General features: G+C 32.5%; 1 non-coding gene across 1 annotated transcript; it reads left to right on the forward strand.

Moving 5' to 3' along the window:
* Window positions 1-15,941: 15,941 nt before the first annotated feature.
* Window positions 15,942-16,048, forward strand: LOC139895347 (small nucleolar RNA R71). Its single transcript, XR_011775803.1, has one exon. It is a non-coding gene; the product is annotated as a small nucleolar RNA R71 (small nucleolar RNA).
* The last annotated feature ends 1,727 nt before the right edge of the window (window positions 16,049-17,775 follow it).

Here is a 17,775-nt window from a genome sequence, read left to right on the forward strand (position 1 = left end):
ACACTCTATATGTGAATGTTGGAGTTAGCTATACAGGGTTGAGGTTGATTCCAAAATATATATAGTTTGAGTTGTGATCAATACTGAGATACGTATACACTGGGTCGTGGATTGATTCAAGATAATATTTATCGATTTATTTCTGTACATCTAACTGTGGACAACTAGTTGTAGGTTACTAACGAGGACAGCTGACTTAATAAACTTAAAACATCAAAATATATTAAAAGTATTGTAAATATATTTTGAACATACTTTGATATATATGTATATATTGTTATAGGTTCGTGAATCAACCAGTGGCCAAGTCTTACTTCCCGACGAAGTAAAAATCTGTGAAAGTGAGTTATAGTCCCACTTTTAAAATCTAATATTTTTGGGATGAGAATACATGCAGGTTTTATAAATGATTTACAAAATAGACACAAGTACGTGAAACTACATTCTATGGTTGAATTATCGAAATTGAATATGCCCCTTTTTATTAAGTCTGGTAATCTAAGAATTAGGGAACAGACACCCTAATTGACGCGAATCCTAAAGATAGATCTATTGAGCCTAACAAACCCCATCCAAAGTACCGGATGCTTTAGTACTTCGAAATTTGTATCATATCCGAAGGGTGTCCCGGAATGATGGGGATATTCTTATATATGCATCTTGTTAATGTCGGTTACCAGGTGTTCACCATATGAATGATTTTTATCTCTATGTATGGGATGTGTATTGAAATATGAAATCTTGTGGTCTATTATTATAATTTGATATATATAGGTTAAACCTATAACTCACCAACATTTTTGTTGACGTTTTAAGCATGTTTATTCTCAGGTGATTATTAAGAGCTTCCGCTGTCGCATACTTAAATAAGGACGAGATTTGGAGTCCATGCTTGTATGATATTGTGTAAAAACTGCATTCAAGAAACTTATTTTGTTGTAACATATTTGTATTGTAAACCATTATGTAATGGTCGTGTGTAAACAGGATATTTTAGATTATCATTATTTGATAATCTACGTAAAGCTTTTTAAACCTTTATTGATGAAATAAAGGTTATGGTTTGTTTTAAAATGAATGCAGTCTTTGAAAAACGTCTCATATAGAGGTCAAAACCTCGCAATGAAATCAATTAATATGGAAAGTTTTTAATCAATAAGAACGGGACATTTCAGTAAACTTAAATTAAAATTATAATTAAAATATAAATATAAATATATATTTGAGAGATAGAGAGTAGATAATATATTGTGTACATAATTCGGCCGAAAATGTTGCAATTTATAGGACTTGGCCAGCTACAGGCCCTCATGCGATCGCATGACATTAACACTACCTGGCCATGCGATCGCATGGCCAGCTGTACCAGCTCACATTGTTAATTAAAACATGAGCTGCTCGATTATTTAATATATATAATATAATATATATAATTTTATATAATTAATTATATATTATATTATATTCTTGTGCGTCGTTGACTTGTAATTTTAGCTCTGTTGAGTTGCGCGTTGATAGTTGGTTCATGTCCCGGTTCCGAATTTTCAAAAGTCCTTTCGTACGATTTAATATCTTGTACTTTGCGTTTCGCGGCTCGTACTCTTGTAATTTTGAGACGTTTCTCATCAATAAATTGAACCTCTTGGATTGTACTTTGTACTTTTTAGCATTTTGGTCATTTGCGTCTTCAATTCGTCGAATCTGTCTTTTGTCTTCACCTTTTATTACTTAAACGAATATCACTTGTAAATAGAACAATTTCAACTAAAAGCTTGTCTTTCTTGAAGGATAATGCTATGAAATATATGTTCGTTTTTAGCATTGTCAAATATTCCCACACTTGAGCGTTGCTTGTCCTCAAGCAATATAGATCTTGAATAAAACTTTACTAGAATCACTTCTTTATTCTTCACACTTTGTACATCAGTGATTTCAATACGGCGGTTATGAAAAATGATAGTAACGATGTAGTTTACAGTCCCACATGACTATAAAAATTTAGATCCATTAGGAAATTGGATCTTTATGAAAATATTTGATCTTTTGAAAATTCAATCTAGTTTTTACCCTAGATAAGTTTTCTGGAATAACCCTTCACCGGTGTTTGCAAAATGTTTTTGTAGGTTTTGTGGGTTTCAGATTTGAAAATTTTAGCTCAAAACTTGCGGTTTTGTGTCACCCACTTGCTAACCTTGTATTATGAAAGCAACACATCCAGTATACTTGTTCCGTATATTACCTTTCAGTAAACTACCGTCCGGTTGTAAAGGAAAGTATTGAACAAGCAACTGTTAAGGCAATGTCCCGTGACATGCTTTTGATTATGGTCTATATCCTGTCGGATGCAATTACTATCTTTTGTAGGAGCAATAGTAAAGATCACCCTATAGTTTTTCGGTCTGGCACAAGGTCCTGTTTTCGGCCATTCTATGCAACCACCGTTCTTATGGTTGACACCCGATTTGGTTCAGGTGACCTAATGAATTCCAGGTGAATTCTTAGGATTTTACGTTCAATGGTAATGAACGCATTGAAAATAGGGTTTTCAGAAAACAAATCGGTTTGTAACTTGATCAAAATATTTACTCGTTCAAGCTCGAGTTTAGATATCATTGAATTCCATGAGTTTGTAATTATCAATCTTTAAGGTCAATCTCAAGGATTGAGTAATATCAGTCTTAAAAGCTGATTTTTGATCTTTAAGGAGATTATCCTTTCTGGGATCTGATTCATTAGTTTTATAAGCTAATTTGCACGGTGCCCCCCATTGTACGAGACAGATCCTCTCATGGTTAGGATAAGTCTGACCATTTGGCGACCCTGTTTGATGCCGAGGTCCGTGGATTTCCAGCTGATTTTCGAGAAAACTTTTCAAGATTTTTCGTAGACTCTACAACTGGTCTGGACGACAACTTCCTGACCTAAATCAAGAAGTGCGTGTCTTTTTCTCGAAAGACTGTACTTCCTTATAAATTATATTTATATTACAATAAACTGGGTAAAACTGATTAATATCATCCAAAACAAAAGTATCTTCAATTATTTGTACAAAACTATGTTATATATGTTCTAAATAAATTGGTAAATTTTTCCCACTCTTGGCTTTTATTTTCCTTTCTTTGCCTTTTTATTCTCCTCTATTCCATTTTAAATGAATTCTAACATTTTGGGTTGTTTCTCAATTTATGTCCTTTTCGAGGTAACAATAATTTCGGTGTTAACACCTAGTTTTATCGTTCATAAATATGTATAAACATGATTTTGAATTCATTTATTTGAAAAAATTTTAAAAATTTTACTAGAATTGGGAGTCAGTATATAAGACTAGGGTTGTTCTTTATTATCAGAGAGCACTAGATTCTAATACAACTACTGCGTTACTAGTATTTTTAATGGTAACCAAGTGTTTAAATTAAAATTTTAAAACCCGAAAGAATTTAACCCTTCCCACACTTAAGATCTTGCAATGCCCTCATTTGCAAGAAATCAGTAACAATTTAACTTATTGAGGGTGATTAGCGTAAAAATGATTAAATTTTACCAAAGTTTCCAAATATATTGTTGTTTGTGTTGAATGATAAATGGTGCACATCATTTGTTCATTCCTTCTGTTGTTACATCACACTTGTTTTTCATTTTGTCGTTAAAATTAATTGCTTTTGCTGAACTTAATGCCAGTCTTTGAAAATGCGCTGTTTTACCCTGTTGTGTACATGAGATAAAATACATACAATACAAATATAAACATGCATGGTAATTTGAAATGAAATGGGACTTAATATCCCACTTTCAAATTACAAAAATGAAATATTAGTACAAAATAAAAAAATTATTAAACATTGCATTAAAGTATCAAAATGTTAAAATAGATAAAAATAATAAAAGAGAAGACATCACCAATGGAACACTATTGATTTGGATAGGGGTTCCAGTTCACATCATCGTTCGGGTTCCATGGTTGGTGATAGGTGTTTTGGTAGGCTTGATTGGGGTCGTACAGGTCATAGGGTGGTCGCATGTCGGGCTGATGTGGTGGATAGTAAGCAGGTCGAGTCGGGATGTAGTTATTTGGTACCTGATATGATAGCTGGCTCATGATTTGGTGCTGATGAACTTGCCAGCTATCGTGTTGGCGTCACCTGGAAGTTTCATACTCATTCGCGGCTTGCCACTGCTCATACCGACGATGCCTATCCTCATTAGTCATTTCTACCTCATCTATACGCTGGAAAACGTTAGTAGCACTCTCCCTAATGACATCCCTAATATCATCTGCTTCCTCCATCTCCTCATCCGAACCCATCTCTACCAGTGGATGGCGGCCCTAATATTGTATTGTCAGATTGCGTCTCCTAGTCAATACCTTTGCACCTTGATAGACTTGCAAATCTAAAGTCTCGTCCTGTTTCCTACATACCATCATCGGACCCCCTTGATCCCTATCTACACCTAAATACTCTCCAATGAGAGTAACAAAAATACCTCCTCATATTATTCCCCCTTCCTGTATACCTTCCACCATTTTGGACAGATAAAACCCAACACAGTAGGGGATATTAACAAAGCTTCTAGTGTCTCGAATGCACTTAAGGTAAAATAAATCGTATAAGATCATTTTCTCCTTGTTGTTACCTCTTTGTGTAATCAAGTTTGCTAAGAATCTATGTATTATAAGAAGCTTGACTTTATTAATATCTAAATAAGAGTGTCTTCCTCCCCGCGTAAACACATTAAAATTTGACATACACCTCCAGATGGCGTTAGCGTCAAAATTTCTATCTACCCGCTCACCATGATAAATCAAATTTGTACAATCAGGTGATAGTAATTCAGCGGGAGTGTAAATCTGTAAAGCCCTGGCCATGTCCAGCATGGACATCCTGTACATCCTACGGCCAAGTAAAAATCTAAGAAAAACTCTTATCGTCTAACCTATCTACATCTTTATTAAAAGTTATAGTACTCATTAGCTCAACACACCACTCTTTATATACAAGCCTACGAGTGGTAAATAAACGTTCCCAATTGAAAAAAGAAGAGCTGTCATACCTTTGGATTAGATGCTGCCTAACTGGGTTAGCTAGGTGGACCCTTTCCAAAGGCTCCCAATCTATTACCCTTGGTACTTCTACATTTTTGGTCCAAAGCTTAAATTTGTTACTTTAGTACGTCGGGTAATCTCTCCAACTTCTATCAAATCTTAAATTAGGATGTAACAGTTCTTCATGAATTGTTGGGTGTTCTATTATATGGTGAACGGAAAATACTACGTAGGCAATAAAAAATTGTGGTTCTGGTTCATAGTATGGTACGTGTTGATCATAATGTTGTTGTTGTTCAGGTTGTTGTTCCGGTTCGTGATATTGCATATCTGGCTGTGGTTCCGGATCAGGTTGCCTAGATGATGATGCACCGTTCGTATCTGTATTTCTCTGCAAAACACATTAAACTCAAAATTTGTGCATCCAAATATGCATTAGTGTTAGCAAAATAACAAATTAACACAATTACAATAACATGTTTAATCCATATTAAACTTATACTCATTTTCATATTTTTATCAATTCTACAATTTTTCAAATAAGCACATATGAAGATTTTTACAAAGTTCATAAGCTTTTATCTCAAATAACACGTTAAAATAATCATTACTAGCAATTAAACAAGTTTCAAATGGCATTTATATCAAATTAATCAAGTTCATGAATTTTAGACTTAAAAAGTCTACTTTAATTCTCAAAAATCATGTTTAGGATCAATGTTTGGATCTTTTAGCAACCTAAACATGTTACACTACTTAATTTAGTAATAATTCATGACAAAAATCGGCCATAACATGTTTATATCAAAAAGCACCAAATTGCTCAAGAACACAAACCCTAGATTTCTAAAATTTTTGAAGTTTTTGGCTTCAAATCATGTTAAATAGCATCAATCTAGGTTATACATGCATAATATACTAACAATTTAACTCTAATTACACTAGAAATTAACAAAATCAAATTATTGCAATAAATTAAAATTATCACAAAAAGTAGGAAATTTATGAGTTTAGGGGTGAAATTTTTACCTTCCTGCTTCCCCATCTGAGAAAAGACATGATTATAGCGGATTATTGTGAGAAAATTAGTGAATTTTGGTGAAAAAATGATGATTTTTGAGAGTGTTTTTGAGAGTGTTCGTGTTTGGGTGTGTTGATGTGTGGAACAGAACAGGCGACTGGAACTTTTGATTCTGCCCAGATATCCAGTGCCATGCGATCGCATGGGGTATAATTCTTTTTTTTTTCTTTTTTCTCTCGTTTTTTAAACCTTTGACTTAAAAAAACAAAAATGAAATAAATTTAAAATTTAGTTTCCTTTTATATTGAGGGCATTTCGGTACGTTAACCTAGTTCATCCCTCGACAAAATTTTAAAAATTTGTCTTTTTAAAGCGTTGTTTTAAAAGCAAAGATTTTTGGGTTTATTATTTTTTAATGTTTTTGGCATACTTTAAATCAATGAGATTAAAAATAATGATAATAAAAGTTCTCATCCCGCCCTCGGGTAAAGCAATTTCGGTTCAACGACCTAGTCTTCAACTCATGACGAATTTTTAGAAATCACATTTTTAACTTAATGAAATAAAGTAAATTTTTTTTTTTAAATTCACACCAAACTTAAATTTAACACGCATAAAATTTCATATAAATATTATTAATATTTATATATATTTTAGTTTTTTAAACTTGTATTTAAAATATTTACAAACTTAAATATATTGATTTTAAAAATTTACAATATTAATTTTAAAAATATGGTAAAAATAAAATTAAAAATCTTTTTGGACTTTTATTCCACTTTAATCAATCAAATATTATCAAAAATATACGCCCCTCTTTTGGGTAAAGTAATTTCGGCTATTTTACCTAGTTTTACTCCTGACGAATTTCTGAAATATTTTGGATTTATTGATTAAAGATATTTATACCTTAAGAATAAACGGTAAATTTCGCAGTGATGTAATAAATTTTTGTATGATATCAATAATTTCGGTTTCGCATACCTAATTTTATTGAATATCAATTTAATACTTTATAGCGAACGATTCAGCATTTATTATTAAAAGGTTAAAAGCAATAAAAATAAAATAAAAACTGTACATACCTACCTGTGAGATTGAATTCTCAGAGACCTGCTTTAGCCGACCCATACTTTTTATTGATTTGATATCAATAAAAACGTAACCTCGATTCTTCAATAACTTTTCTTCTAAACATATGAACGGTCCTTCTCTGCATGGAGTAACAAATTCGGTATTTGAATATGTTTGATTGTTCGAACATTTACCTTCGTGTGACCATTTTTCGCATTTATGACATCTTTCAAGCTGTCGTGCTCTTCTTTTTGTTGCGGATTTTGATTTTCCTTTACCAAAATGTGTCTTATGATGATTCTTCCTGAGTTCTTTTCTCACTTCGTCCATTTTTCCTCTTATGAATGATACTAGTTCACTCAGAAGTGTGTCATTATTACGTTTAGTAATCATAGCGTGTAGTAGTAGACCATGGTTCAGATCAAAGGAATTCTTCATCTCGTAAAACCGAAAAGAAATAAAAATTCAGAATGGAGGGAGAAGACTAGTTCTTTAGGGTCTGCTAGGGAAAGACCATTCGGATTCCATTCTCGAAAACTACACGAAAACAGAATATCTAACTCTAACAGAAATACATATTACCCTTAAAAGATTCGAATCTTCCCACACTTAGTTAGCTGTGGTGTCGAAAATGTGATTAACTTCATCTTCAACTTCCATTGGTTTATCTATGTAATGTTTAACTCTGTGACCATTAACTTTAAATTCAATCCCATTTAAATTTATTAATTCTACTGTTCCGTACGGAAAAACTCTTTTAACTATGAATGGTCCAGACCATCTTGATTTCAATTTTCCAGGAAATAGCTTGAATCGTGAATTAAAAAGAAGGACTCTGTCTCCTTCCTTAAATTCTTTTAAACTTCTGATTCTTTTATCATGCCATTTCTGAAATGTCCCGTTCATATTGATTATAAACGTTCCATATTAATTGATTTCGTCGCGAGGTTTTGACCTCTATATGAGACGTTTTTCAAAGACCGCATTCATTTTTAAAACAACCATAACATTCATTTTATCTATAAAGGTTTAAAAAGCATTACGTAGATTATCAAATAATGATAATCTAAAATATACCGTTTACACACGACCATTACATAATGGTTTACAATAAGAATATATTACATCAAAAATAGTTTCTTGAATGCAGTTTTTACATAATATCATACAAGCATGGACTCCAAATCTTGTCCTTATTTTAGTATGCAACATCGGAAGCTCTTAATAATCAACTGTGAATAAACATGCTTAAAACGTCAACAAAAATGTTGTTGAGTTATAGGTTTAACCTATATATTATCAAATCATAATAATAGACCACAAGATTTCATATTTCAATATACATCCCATACATAGAGATAAAAATCATTCATATGGTGAACACCTTGTAACCGACATTAACAAGATGCATATAAGAATATCCCCTATCATTTCGAGAAATCCTTCGAACATGATAAAAACGAATTCGAAGTACTAAAGCATCCGGTACTTTGGATGAGGTTCGTTAGGCCCAATAGATCTATCTTTAGGATTCGCGTCAATTAGTAGATTGGTTTACTAATTCTTAGGCTACCAAGCAAAAGGGGCATATTCGGCTTCGATCATTCACCCATATAATGTAGTTTCATTTACTTATGTCTATTTCGTAAAACATTTATAAAACTGCATGTATTCTCATCCCAAAATATTAGATTTTAAAAGTGGGACTATAACTCACTTTCACAGATTTTTACTTCGTCGGGGAGTAAGACTTGGCCACTGGTCGATTCACGAACCTATAACAAATATGTACATATATATCAAAGTATGTTCAAAATATATTTACAACATTTTTAATACGTTTTACTGTTTTAATTTTATTAAGTCAGCTGTCCTTGTTAGTAACCTACAACTAGTTGTCCATAAATAGATGTACAGAAATAAATTGATATACATTATCTTGAATCAATCCACGACCCATTGTATACACATCTCAGGCTAGATCACAACTCAAACTATATATATTTTTGGAATCAACCTCAACCCTGTATATCTAACTCCAACATTACTGCATATAGAGTGTCTATGGTTGTTCCAAATAATATATATAGATGGGTCGATATGATATGTCAAAACATTAGCATACGTGTCTATGGTATCCCAAGATTACATAATATATTAGAATACATGTATAATACAATATAAGTTAGCTAGGATATAATTAATATAGATTTGTTACCAATTTTCACGTAGCTACAACAAGCAAAAATAACCAATCTTGTTTTACCCATAACTTCTTCGTTTTAAATCTGTTTTGAGTGAATCCAATTTCTATGATTTCATATTGAAATTAAGTTTATGAATATATACAGAAAAAGTATAAGTTTATAGTCAGAATTACAGGTTACAAGTTGTTTTTGTAAAGGTAGTCATTTCAGTCGAAAGAACGACGTCTAGATGACCATTTTGGAAAACATACTTCCACTTTGAGTTTAACCATGATTTTTGGATATAATTTCATGTTCACAAGAAAAATCATTTTTTCAAAAGAACAACTTTTAAATCAAAATTTATCAAAGTTTTTAATTAACTAACCCAAAACAGCCCGCGGTGTTACTACAACGGCGTATATCCGGTTTTACGGTGTTTTTCGTGTTTTTCGATTTTAAATCATTAAGTTAGCATATCATATAGATATAGAACATGTGTTTAGTTGATTTTAAAAGTCAAGTTAGAAGGATTAACTTTTGTTTGCGAACAAGTTTAGAATTAACTAAACTATGTTCTAGTTATTTCAAGTTTAAACCTTCGAATAAGGTAGTTTTATATATATGAATCGAATGATATTATGAAAATCATTACTACCTCAGGTTCAAAGGATCCTTGGATGGCTTGAAAGTTTTTGAAGCAGAATCATGACACGAAAACAAGTTCAAGTAAGATTTCCACTCGAAATAAGATTGTTATAGTTATAGAAATTGAATCAAAGTTTGAATATGAGTCTTACCTTGTATTAGAAAGATATCTTACTGTAAATAAGAAAGATTTCTTGAAGTTGGATGATCACTTTACAAGATTGGAAGTAAGCTAGCAAACTTGGAAGTATTCTTGATTTTATGAAACTAGAACTTATAGAATTTATGAAGAACACTTAGAACTTGAATATAGAACTTGAGAGAGATCATTTAGATGAAGAAAATTGAAGAATGAAAGTGTTTGTAGGTGTTTTTGATCGTTGGTATATGGATTAGATATAAAGGATGTGTAATTTTGTTTTCAAGTAAATAAGTCATGAATGATTACTCATATTTTTGTAATTTTATGAGATATTTCATGCTAGTTGCCAAATGATGGTTCCCACATGTGTTAGGTGACTCACATGAGCTGCTAAGATCTGATCATTGGAGTATATATACCAATAGTACATACATCTAAAAGCTGTGTATTGTACGAGTACGAATACGGGTGCATACGAGTAGAATTGTTGATGAAACTGAACGAGGATGTAATTGTAAGCATTTTTGTTAAGTATAAGTATTTTTATAAGTGTATTGAAGTCTTTCAAAAGTGTATGAATACATATTAAAACACTACATGTATATACATTTTAACTGAGTCGTTAAGTCATCGTTAGTCGTTATATGTAAATGTTGATTTGAAACTTTTAAGTTGACGATCTTGTTAAATATTGTTAACCCAATATTTATTATATCTAATGAGATATTAAATTATTATATTATCATGATATTATGATATATTAATATATCTTAATATGATATATATACATTTAAATGTCGTTACAACGATAATCGTTACATATATGTCTCGTTTTGAAATCCTTAAGTTAGTAGTCTTGTTTTTACATATGTAGTTCATTGTTAATATACATAATGAGATGTTTAATTATCATTTATCTTGATTAAACATAGTGTAACAATATCTTAATATGATTCATATGTAATTAGTAAGATGTTGTTATAACGATAATCGTTATATATATCATTTCGAGTTTCTTAAATCAATAAACACAATTTTATGTATATAACTCATTGTTAAAATACCTAATGAGATAATTACTTATCATAATATCATGTTAACTATATATATAATCATATATATGTCATCATATAGTTTTTACAAGTTTTAACGTTCGTGAATCACCGGTCAACTTGGGTGGTCAATTGTCTATATGAAACCTATTTCAATTAATCAAATCTTAACAAGTTTGATTGCTTAACATGCTGGAAACAATTAATCATGTAAATATCAATTTCATTTAATATATATAAACATGGAAAATTTCGGGTCACTACAATTTCTTCGTTCTTTCCTTATAGATTAACGAATTTTCGTATGTTTCATGTCTCAATTCTTCTAATTCGTTTAGTTGACTTAACCGTAGACGTCCAGCTTCATGTAACTCAAGATTACATGTCTTCAAAGCCCAAAATGCTTTGTGCTCCATTTCTACTGGAAGGTGACAAGCTTTTCCGTAAACAAGTTTAAAAGGTGTGGTTTCAATTGGAGTTTTGTAGGCTGTTCTAAAAGCTCTGAGTGCATCCTCCAATTTCATGGACCATTCCTTCGGATTCGATCCTATGGTTTTCTCTAGAATACGTTTTAAAGCTCGGTTGGTATTTTCAACTTGTCCACTTGTTTGTGGATAATAAGCAGTGGAGATTTTATGAGTCACTCCATATCTTTTGAGAACTTTCTCAAGTTGATTATTACAAAAATGAGTACCCCGGTCACTTATTAAAGCTTTCAGTGTTCCAAACCTTGCAAAAAGACGTTTTAAGAAGTTGACTACAACTCGTGCATCATTAGTTGGGAGAGCTTGTGCTTCCACCCATTTAGATACATAATCAATAGCAACGAGAATGTAGAGATTATTATGAGATTTTGGAAATGGACCCATAATGTCAATACCCCAAATGTCAAATACTTCATATACTTGAATGACATTTTGTGGCATTTCATCACGTTGACTTATTTTTCCGGCCCTTTGACAAGCATCACAGGATTTAAAGAGAAGGTGTGCATCTTTGAAAATTGTAGGCCAATAGAATCCAGTGTCGTAGACTTTCCTTGCTGTAAGTTGAGACCCATAATGCCCTCTTGTTGGTCCTGTGTGACAATGATTTAAGATTTGACTAGCTTCATCTCCGAATACACATCGGCGTATTATTCCATCGGGATAACTTTTAAACAAATGTGGATCTTCCCAAAAATAGTGTTTTATATCAATAAAGAATTTCTTTCGTTTTTGGTACGACAACCCTTTTTCAAGGAATCTACATACTAAGTAGTTTGCATAGTCTGCAAACCTTGGAATTTCATTATAATCGATCTTCAATAGATATTCATCTTGAAAATTATCTTGTATGGCTGATTCATTTAGAACTTCTAATTCGGGATTTTCAAGACGAGAAAGATGATCAGCGGCGAAATTTTCTGCTCCCTTTTTGTCTCGAATTTCAATATCGAACTCTTGTAAGAGTAAGATCCAACGGATTAATCGTGGTTTGGCATCTTGTTTTGAAAATAGGTATCTAAGAGCAGAATAGTCAGTATAGACCACCGTTTTAGCTAAAACGAGATATGAACGCAATTTTTCAAAAGCAAAGACAATAGAAAGGAGTTATTTTTCAGTAGTTGTGTAATTCGTTTGTGCTCCTTGTAACATCTTACTAGCATAATAAATAGGTTGAAATGTTTTTTTAATCCTTTGTCCTAAAACGGCTCCCATTGCAAAATCACTTGCATCGCACATAAGTTCAAATGGTAGATTCCAATTTGGAGTTATCATGATCGGCGCATTAGTGAGTTTTTCTTTAAGAATATTAAAAGATTTGATACATTCATCTGAAAATATGAATGGAGCATCCTTTTCTAGGAGTTTATTCATAGGAGTGGCAATTTTAGAAAAATCTTTTTTGAAACGTCGGTAAAAACCGGCATGCCCTAGAAAACTCCTAACTCCTCTAACATTGGTGGAATGTGGAAGTTTAGCAATTACATCTACTTTAGCTCTATCCACTTCAATTCCTTCCTTTGAAATTTTATGACCAAGAACGATGCCTTCTCTAACCATGAAATGGCATTTCTCCCAATTAAAAACTAGATTTGCTTGCTCGCATCTAATAAGCTTTCGTTCAATATTAAATAGACATGTTTCAAATGTATCACCGAAGACTGAAAAGTCATCCATGAAAACTTCCATGCATTCTTCTATCATGTCATGAAAAATCGCCATCATGCACCTTTGAAAGGTTGCAGGGGCGTTGCAATGTCCAAATGGCATGCGTTTGTAAGAAAAAGTACCATAAGGGCACGTGAACATGGTTTTCTCTTGGTCCTCGGGTGCTATTAGAATTTGAAAGTATCCGGAGAAACCGTCAAGAAAACAATAGTAACTGTTTCCGGCTAATCTCTCCAACATTTGATCAATGAAAGGTAAGGGAAAGTGATCTTTTCTGGTGGCGTCATTTAATTTTCTATAATCAATACAAACACGCCATCCTTTTATAGTCCTAGTAGGAATAAGCTCATTTTTTTCATTTGTGATGACAGTCATGCCACCCTTCTTAGGTACGCATTGAACTGGGCTTACCCATGGAGTATCAGAAATTGGATAAATTAAACATGCATCAAGCAGTTTAATAATTTCTTTCTTAACAACATCTAGCATATTTGGATTTAGTCTTCGTTGGCGTTGCACATAGGTTTTATGACCTTCTTCCATAAGGATTTTATGTGTGCAATACGAAGGAATTATGCCTTTAATGTCATGAATCTTCCATGCAATAGCTGGTTTATGAGCTTTTAGCACAGAAATGAGTTGAGATTTTTCATTTTCAGTAAGAGAAGACGATATTATTACAGGTAATTCAGATTCACCCTGTAAATAAGCGTATTCCAAATGGTTTGGAAGTGGCTTTAACTCTAATGTTGGTGGTTCTTCTATCGATGATTTATATCGATATCTGTCTTCCTCTTTTAGCATTTGAAGTTCTTCTGTTGTTGGTTCGTATTCATTAGCCATGAGTGCGGCTAACATTTCAGCTTCATCAATTAGTTTAGTTCCTTCTCCTAAAGAACATTCTCCTGTTCCTTGTAATTCTGGAAATTCTTCTAACAAATCTGTATGTGAATCTGTAGTTTGAATGTAATAACATGTATCATCTGCAGATTGTGGTTGTTGCATGGCTCTATCAACAGAAAAGGTAATACTCTCGTCCTCTATACTTAGGGTCAGTTTCTTACCGAACACGTCTATTATTGCTTTAGTCGTGTTTAAGAATGGTCTTCCTAATATAAGAGTAACTCGAGAATCTTCTTCCATGTCCAGAATAATAAAATCTACTAGAAATACTAAAGAACAAACTTTAACTAGCATGTTCTCCATTATCCCTCTAGGATATTTTACTGATCGATCGGCTAGTTGTATTCTTATTCGTGTTGGTTTCAATTCTCCGAGGTCGAGTTTAGTGTATAATGAATATGGCATTAAATTTATACTAGCACCTAAGTCTGCCAATGCTTCTATTGAACTAAGACTACCCAGAAAACATGGAATTGTGAAACTTCCTGGATCTGAGAGTTTTTCTGGTAGTTTATTCAACAGTACTGTAGAACAAATAGCATTCATTGTAACAGCCGAAAGTTCTTCCATTTTCTTTCTATTTGTGATTAGATCTTTCAAGAATTTGGCATACCTAGGCATTCCTGAAATCACATCAATGAAAGAAAGATTTACATTTATTTGTTTAAACATATCCAAGAATTTGGATTGCTCGGCTTCAAGTCTTTCTTTTCTCATTTTACTCAGATAAGGAAGTGGTGGCTGGTATGGTTTAACATAAGGTTTAGCCTTAACTGTGTTATCTTCATTAACCTTTTCAACTACCGGTTCTTTTTCCTTTTCTTGCTCAGGCTGTGGTGCCTGTGTAGTAGGAATAGATTCATCAAAAATTACAGGTATTTTAGGTGGTTTAAGTGTAATAACACTTCTCGTGGTAATAGCTTTAGCTGTTTCATTCTAGGGTTAGCATTTGTATCGCTAGGTAGACTCCCTGGTTTTCTTTCACCTATCAACCTTGAGAGGTTACTCACTTCTTGTTCCAGATTTTGAATAGAAGCTTGTTGATTTCTAAATGCTTGAGCATTTTGTTCATTGGTTTGTTTCTGAGATGTGAAAAACTGCATTTGAGATTCAACTAGCTTCGACACCATGTCTTCTAAATTTGGCTTTTTATCATCGGTTTGTGGTGGTTTATTTGGAAAAATAGGTCTTTGCTGATTGTAAGTATTGTTCGATACTTGTTGATTGCTAGGACCTTGTTGGTTGTTGTATGGAACATTTTGGTTATAATTCTGATTGTAGTTTGGTCTTGGCGGTTGATAACTATTCTGATAATTATTTTCACGCCTTTGGTTCATGTATGAAACATTCTCTCTCTTTGTTACATTGTTTATTCAATACTGAGACAATCTTTTGTCACATGTAGTCCTCCACACTACTCACAACTAATTCGTATTGAGTGAATATCTTTAGTCATCTTTTCCATTCATCTTTCGAAAGCATCTAACTTTACAGAAATGGAATCAAAGTCATGGCTAGAATCGGCGCTAGCCGCTTTAGATGATCTAACGATATCTTTTTCTTGATGCCACTCATGTGAGTGGGAAGCAGTGTTATCAATAATTTTGTATGCTTCAGTTGCGTTTTTTTTCATAATGGAACCACCAGCTGCTATGTCGATGTCTTTTCTTGTAGTGATGTCGCATCCTTGGTAGAATATTTGTACTATTTGATAAGTGTCTAAACCATGCTGAGGACATCCTCTCAACAATTTTCCAAATCTTGTCCATGCCTCATATAGAGTTTCATTTAGCTTTTGTGTGAACGTAACAATTTCTCCTTGAAGTCTCACTGCTTTAGATGCCGTCAAGAATTGTTTAAGAAATTTTTCAACTAAAACATCCCATGTATCAATCGCCCCTTCAGGTAACGATTCTAACCAATCTTTGGCTTCTCCCTTTAAAGTCAAGGGAAATAACATGAGATAGATCTGTTCATCCTCCACTTCTCGAATTTTAAATAGAGTACAGATCCTATTAAAGGTACGAAGATGTTCGTTTGGATCTTCCTTTGGCGCACTACTAAATTGACATTGATTTGTTGCCATGTGTAGGATTTGTCCTTTGATTTCATAATCTGGCGCGTTAATGTCTGGTTGAGTAATTGCGTGACCTTGGCCAGTGCGTTTAGCTCTCATTCGATCTTCCATACTTAGAGGTTCCAGATTTTCCATAATTGAATTTGTTGAATCTGAATCACTAGAGGATTCTGACTTAATGGTTTCTTCCTCGACAATCTCTGGATGAGTGATTTATGGTTCAGGAGGAATGATTAGTGGTTCAGGATCTCTGAATTGTCCCTGAATATCCTCCGAATTCTCAATTGTGAGGTCGGGTTCAAAAAATGGATTATCAGAAATTTGAATTGGAGTACTTGGTTGACTAGATGACGATTCTAAAGAAAAATCAACGGTGACAATGTTAGCTAGATGTCTTGATCGAGTTACAGGTGGTGAACGTATGAAAGGTGGTGAACGTTTTGCTCAGTGCATTCACAGAATATCCTATTAGTTATAAAATATAAAATTATTAAAGCTATCAAATTAATAGACTTTTCTGATTTTGCCCACGTTTCGAATAGCCAATAGATGCAGCAGGTAGCCAGGACCCTTGAAATTGGAAGCCCACGACTCGCCACTAACAAATCCAACTATTACTACGAACCAGAAAATTTTGGATGTCTATCAATTTAACCACTTAAAATAATTTTTTGTCGAAGTTTAAATAAGATAAAGAAAAATCTATGTCCTAAAAACTAGAGCGTCGAGAAATAAGAAATAAAAAGAGTGCGTCGAAAAATAAGAGGTTGAAAAACAAGCGTCGAAAAAAAAATAAAAAAAAAAGTAGAGCGTCGAGACTTAAAAGTCTAAAAACTATAAACAGTGTCGCAAAATTCTAAAGCACCTAAATCTTAGTCTAAAGAAAAAGTACTTAAGGGATTTTACGGCAAAGCCTAAAAATCTAGAATTAAAAATAACTACGGCAAAGCTATATCTTAAAACTAGTTACGAACGATAAATATATAAATTAAACTAAACGATTAAAAAGATACGAAATATAAAAATAAAACTTAAAGTTATAAAAATACAATTTTTATAAAAATATTATTTTTATATTATTATTTTATAAAAGTACTAATTTTTTAATTAATAAAACTAATTTATACTAAATATTACAAATTAAATAAAACTAAAACTAAATATTAAAATACTTAACTCTAATTAGGTTTTAATTAATTAATAATAATTAAAACATAAACCCTAATCTGGTCCTCCCAGGTACCAGACCTGTCAAGTCACCTCATGCGATCGCATGAGGTGTTAATTGTTTGGCCATGCGATCGCATGGATTCGGGTTCCAGGCCAAATATTTGGCTGCTACAGTGTAGTGGCCCGATTACTTTTTATTTATTTTTTCTGATTTTTAAATTTATATATATATAAAAAAATAATATGTAACTAAAACTTATATTTTTAAAAAAAAAAATTATTTATTAGTTTTAATTTTTAACAAAAGA

Source organism: Rutidosis leptorrhynchoides, chromosome 2 (genome assembly GCF_046630445.1).
Source record: "Rutidosis leptorrhynchoides isolate AG116_Rl617_1_P2 chromosome 2, CSIRO_AGI_Rlap_v1, whole genome shotgun sequence".
NCBI lineage: Eukaryota > Viridiplantae > Streptophyta > Magnoliopsida > Asterales > Asteraceae > Rutidosis > Rutidosis leptorrhynchoides.